This window comes from Camelus ferus, chromosome 9 (genome assembly GCF_009834535.1).
Source record: "Camelus ferus isolate YT-003-E chromosome 9, BCGSAC_Cfer_1.0, whole genome shotgun sequence".
Lineage (NCBI taxonomy): Eukaryota > Metazoa > Chordata > Mammalia > Artiodactyla > Camelidae > Camelus > Camelus ferus.
The window spans coordinates 13,667,159-13,673,456 of NC_045704.1; the positions used below are offsets into that span (position 1 = coordinate 13,667,159).

At 41.5% G+C, this 6,298-nt stretch overlaps 2 long non-coding RNA genes across 4 annotated transcripts in view; one reads left to right on the forward strand and one right to left on the reverse strand.

Annotated features, from left to right (window-relative positions):
- The window catches only part of LOC106730600, a 29,184-nt gene extending 26,572 nt beyond the window's left edge, over positions 1-2,612 (forward strand). For 2 of the 3 annotated variants that reach the window (XR_004322281.1, XR_004322279.1), the window contains one exon: positions 67-2,612. This is a non-coding gene — a long non-coding RNA (uncharacterized LOC106730600). The remainder of the gene's footprint in view (positions 1-66) is intronic. The other variant, XR_004322280.1, reaches the window with a different exon arrangement.
- LOC116665661 lies at positions 2,432-4,823 on the reverse strand. The gene is made up of 2 exons (XR_004322282.1): positions 3,772-4,823; positions 2,432-3,449 (listed from the first exon to the last, which is right to left on the reverse strand). It is a non-coding gene; the product is annotated as an uncharacterized LOC116665661 (long non-coding RNA).
- Positions 4,824-6,298: the final 1,475 nt, after the last annotated feature.

Consider the following 6,298-nt stretch of genomic DNA (forward strand, 5'->3'; position numbering starts at 1 on the left):
ATGCTTATTTCACGGCAATATAGTTACTTGCGTAAGTTCACTAAGGATCTGTTCTCCTTGTAACAGGACACAATTGGAAACAGTGATTATATTACCAAGGCTTTGATGGGAACGTCCTACTTGAGTACATGCAAAGAATCACATATGACCAGACCGCTTTAAGGAACTAAGACTGACTTAATGGAACCAATAAAGCCCCTTGGAAAAACAGCCTGATACCTTACTTACACGGTTCCCAGCAGCCTTACCAGGTGAGAAAGGAAGGTCACTTCCTGGCAGGGACAGGAACCTCAGAACAGTCTAAGGACCCTAAAAAGAGAGGAATTAGCCCAAATCTATAAGTGCAGCAAGCAAAGTCTGATGGTAAGTCCTTGACTTGACTTCCTAGCCTTGAGAGGCTTTTAAAAATCCAGTTTGAGCTTTCTCATTAAAAAATCCAACAAACAGATTAAAAGATTATATACGATTAATCACTATGTTTGCTACCCTTATGCAAATAATCAAGCCATGTTTTTTGAAACTAGACTTAACTTGCAAACAAATTCACCTCACTGTGGTTATCTGTGATGGAAATGTGGTGACTGTAGAGAGAAAAGTTGTGTTTCAGTAGACACCATAATACATACATGTGGATATTAGATTCTAGTTCTGTGAATTGACTTTGAGATTTTGTTTTCTACCTGTAAACAACCTGTACCTGGACTAGATCTTGAACTTGTCCAGTTTCCTCCAATATTTGGCTATTGTCCACACTAACACTTCCTATTTTCCCCCCTCACCCTTCTGCCTTGGAAAAATTGAAAACTAAAACTGCCCTTTTCCTCAAAGCCATGGAAACTAAAGTTGGACAATTTGATACAAAATCCACAACAGCTCATGCATGGACAATCTGCACGCCTGTTGCTGCAGGGTCACTCAGAAAAAGCACCAGAGACATTCAAACTACAAACCAAGAAAACCCGTCAGATTGCCATGGCCTGCCTCCACTCCATCCGAAGATTCTCTGAGCCCAACATCTAGAAATCTTCCAACTAGCTGCCTTCAGACCTCAGAAACCGGGACTGTCATCTGCTCCAGTCATTAACGCATTGTTTTCCCTTTGTTTCCATAGAAATGCCTTATTAAATACCTAATTTCTCATGCAATATAGGCCTAACTTGGGGAGACCGGCTGCATCACCACCTCCTAAAAATGAGACACAACTGTTCAACTGCAATGACCTATTTTCAAGACTATGAGATTAATTCAATGAAATCATGAAACAATCAGCCAGCTCTGCTTTTCATGTGTGAAACTTCCAGGGAATTTTCGGAGCAGGGGGCTGATGGCGTTCGGGGCAGGCTGCCCCAGGGCGTGCCACTTGGGCATGTAGATTATTTCACGCTGAAGACAGTCAATGCCCAATGGGCCCAACAAGGGCTTTTCATCTCTCCCTTAACTGCCTAAAAGAATTCAGATTGGGGGCCTGGTCCAGGAAGAGAACTAACCCCAGAGACAACTACAAAGAGTATGGTCTACGTGTGGTAAACTGTGGGGGAGCTCGCCAGGGTCTGTTTGTTCAAACTCCTCTCTGTACCCCATTGTCTTTGCATGGCCTGGCGACCATTTGTCTACCAAACGCTTGCTCCTCCCATTTTCCTGTGACTTGTCTTCCTTCCCTTTTGAAGCCCCAGATGCCCACCCGCTTCTCCTTAGGTCCGGATGGCACATAGACCTCAACTGCCTGACTGTCTTTGAGCCTCTCATGTCTGCATGAGGCTCCTGTACACACAAAATCAAATTTGTTTTTCTCCTGTTGATCTGTCTTATGTTGATTTAATTATTGGACTAGCCAAAAGAACCTCGAACGGTAGAGGACATTTTTTGCCCCCCCTCTACTCTTATGAATTGAAACCGACATTTATCATACGACCCAGCAATTACAGTCCTGGGTATTTACCCAAGAGAAAAGAAAGCACACATGTATACGAAGACCCGGACACAAATGGTCACAGAAGCTTTATTTATTGTAACTAAATATGGGAAGCAACCCAAATGTTCATCAATAGGCAAATGGATCAGCATATTGTGGCACAGCCAGACCACGGAATACTGCTTGACAATAAAAAGGAATGAATTTCTGAAGCACACAAAAATGTGGCCAAACCTCAGAATATTCTGCTGAGCAAAAAAAGCCAGACACACACACACAAAATAGAACATTCCGTATGATTCCACTTATATAAAAGTCTAGGAAATGCAGACTAATCTACACTGACAGAAAACAGGTCAATGGGTGTCTGGGGATGGGGGTGGGGTGGGGTAGGAAGGAAGAATTACAAGGGGGCACAGGAAACTTTTGGGGTGCCGATGTGTTCACTATCTTGCTTGTGGTGGTGGCTTCGCAGAGGTACACACATGTCAAAACTCACCAGATTGTGCACTTTCAAGTACGTACAGTTTATTGTATGTTAATTATGTCTCAATAGAGCTGTAAGTTAAAAAAAACCCAAAACTCAAACTGTACACTTGAAAAGTTGAACCATGTACTTTATTAAGAGGATGAGTTGAATTGTGCAGAATTGTATGATTATTAGGTAAATTATTCCTCAATAAATCTGACTTGAAAAAAATAAGATTGCGACTGGTCGATAAATAAATCCTGGAGATCTGATGCACAGTAGAGTGAGCACAAACAATACTGAGTTAGAAATTGCAAAGCTGCTAAGAGGCTGGATCTTAATTTTTCCCACCACAAAAAAGAAACAATAATAAAAGTGACATGATGGAGGTGTTAGTGACAATTACACTACAACATATAAATCTATCAAATCATCACCTGGTACACCTTAACTTACACAATATTATGTGTCAACGACATGCCAATGTAAAAAGTCGATGGACAGATAGGTCACAAAGCAAACTGAATGAAAATTCTCCAATGAATCAAAGGGTGGGGTGGGACAGTCTCTGTACAATCCTTTTGATTTTTCTGTATGTTTGAAACATTTTATATCAACGTGAGTAAAAAGGGGATAAAAGACTACTTACAGTACTTCTGATACCAAATATGCGTAGGTTCCCTCCCTCTCCCAACCAGGTCTCCAACTCTCCAGACACCAGCTGGCTGTCCAACAATTCAGTTCAATTCTGACACTAATTACCCAGGGTAAGGGCAGACCCCGCAGGTTAAAAGCTCAGTCCCACAATGCTGGCGCGACATCAGACGCCAATCACAAGTCCCAAGCTGTCACCTGTATTTCTGACAACCGGCTGTAAATCAGGGGGTTCCCGAGACCCCCTCCTCAGGTTTGATAATATACCATGGTGGCTCCCAGAACTCAGGGAAACACTTCACTTATGTTTATCAGTTTGTTACAAAGGATGCAGATGAATAGCAAGATGAAGGAGGTCTGGAGGTCTGGAGGGCAGGAGCTTCTGTCCCAGGAAGTTGGGGTGAGCCATCCTCCCTGCATGTGAATACATCCACCAACACAAAAGCCGTCTGAACCTCTTTGATTTAAGATTTCATGGAGGTTCCATTACATAAGCATGATTGGTTCCATCACTGGCCATTCCTGATTAACTTAATTTGCATCTCCTCTTCCAGGAGGTGGGGGTGCAGGGTGGGTAGGCTGAACCTTCCAGCCCTCTAATCACATGGTTGGTTCCTTTGGCAACCAGCCTCTATTCTGAAGATCGCTAGGGGAGCAAGAGCATCACCTGATTAGCATAAACTCAGGTGTGGTTGAAAGGGGCTTGTTATGGATAATGAAACTCGCTGCTACTCACCTGGCTTCTTGATCTCCTTAATCAATAGAAATTGATAACAGGCCAGAGGAGCAATCCAAGCCAGGCTTTACTGAGACTCGCGCTGCAGCAGGAGGGAGAGAAAACAAGTTTCAGTTTCCCCGGCTCGCTCCCTGAGGGAGTGTGAGCTGCCCCCTTAAATGGGGTGAGAGTAGGCAATCTCAGGTCTCCCAGACTCTGCTCTGAGCCTCTTGCTGGGTAGAGAGGGGGCAGGGCACCTGGGACCTGGATCCTCCATCTCAGACCTGAGGTGGGACCAGGTCACCCTCAACACACTGGGAGCTCACCTGAGGGGGATGCAGGTAACTTATCAGTCCAGGGGGATCCTCAACTGGTTCCCAGAAAATGGGCTGCAAGTCGCATTCTTCGAAATCACGCCTGGTTTTTGTTTTCATGAAAATAACAGGCTCAGAACGGAAAACCTGGCGATTACAAAAAAGGAGGAAGAGGAGAGGGCAGTCTTCATGTAGGGCCCCCGGAACCCTTAAACGTGCGCCCTCTTCCTCCTCAACTTTCACTTCTTGGAATCTCCCTAGAGACATACTTGAACCTGAACCCCCGGCAGGATGCGCAAGGATGTTCACCGCGCTGTGTGTCACAGCAAAAGCCCTGGAAACGACCCACGTGCCACCAATAAGGGAATCGTCAAATAAACTGGGAGTCCGCGCTTCTATGAGATGCGAGGCAGCCGATTAAACTCCCAAGGCGGTGCTTCTGACAGAATAAATTTTCTGAAGCCTATGAAGTGATGAAGGCAGATTGCAGAACGATTCATACGATATACAAGGTTTAGGTGGAAAAAAAACTTACAGAAGTCTGTATTTATAAAGGTTTAAATATGTGGGAAATACATGGGGGGGGGAAACCCTATGAAGTGACACATCTGACAGACAAAGTTGGTCTCCAGGGAGAGGCGTCCAGTGGCTGAGGGGCTTTTCCTATAAAGTTGAAGCAGCAAGATTAATCCACCAAGAAACAACCAGGAGTAGCGGTCTAACATGTTTATTTCCAGGTTTTGTCTTTGTAAAATTGTGTTGTTAGCATCCTGTTTTTGCTTCCTAATTTCATATATGTATATTTTTCATCTGTATAATTTTACATATACATTTTATATATTTATAGTAATGAATATTTTATGTTTATATATAAAATTTACATTTATATTATATATATGTTCATTTCCTTCTCTGCGTATGTAAAATCCTCTCTATGCCTCTATGTTATGTATGTGTCTGTATACATATATATAAAATCTTCTCTGTGTATATATGTGTGTGTGTGTATATATATATATATATATTTCCCTCTGTATGTAACACGAGATTTTATGTATATATATATTCACAGAGGGAATGATATTGCATATGTCATTTTTTTACGCAGCCCTTTTTGGCGGGTAATTAGGTTTATTTATTTATTTATTTATTTTTAATTTAACGGAGGTACTGGGTATTGAACCCAGGACCTCATGCTTTCCAAGCGTGCGTTCTACCACTGAGCGACACCCTCCCCCTGCATATGTCATTTTATATCTTGCTGTTTTACAGATGATTTTAAACACAAACATTTGCCATGGTGCTTCAGGCTTTTCATAAACATAACTCTTAATGGCTGCCCGAGTTTCTATGGGTGGATTATGATTTACTTCCCCAATTCCCTATGGTTAGATGTTGAGTTCTTTGCCAAGTTTTCTGTGGGATAATTGTGTTTGTGCCCAGCGCCATTTCTGCATTTTGGATTAGTTCCACCATCTCCGGAACTAAATTCCTGACCAGTCAGAGGAAGCAAACACTCTCCTCTGAAAATGATTTGCTTTCTTTGTGGGCACTGAAAAAAATCGCATCCATGTTTGTGTAGAGAGTTTGGAAACTATAGATAACCAAAAGATGAAAAGAAAAACCGTGGGCATAACTTAGGAGTTCAAGATTTGCAGATACTAACTACAGTATATAAAATAGATAGAGAGTTTCTACTGTATAGCACAGAGAACTTCATTCAATATCTTGTAGTAACCTATAATGAAAAAGAATATGAAAAGGAATATATGTATATGTATGACTGAATCACTATGCTGTACACCAGAAATCGACACAACATTGTAAACTGACTATACTCCGATTAAAAAATAAATTAATAAAATATAAAAAAAGAGAGAAACCATGGTGATTCTGCCCCCGGTTATTTGTTATGGATTCTTCCAATAATTTAAAATTATGAATAGTTTTCTTCCATTTCTTGTTGAGAGTACATCACACAGCACTTCCGCCTTCTGCTTATTTTTACTTAATATGTCATAAAAACATGTTCCCCGTTCATTTAAAATGATTGCCTAATATTCCATAATGTTGCTATTCCGTAATTTACAGAGCCTTTCCTCTAAAGCTTATCGCTGTAAATGTATAAAACTTAGTATTACAAATATTTGTTGTAGCCAGTTGTTTTTTACTGATACAAATAATGCAACAGAGAATATCTTTGTGCATAAACTTTTGTGCAGATCTTTTGGGAT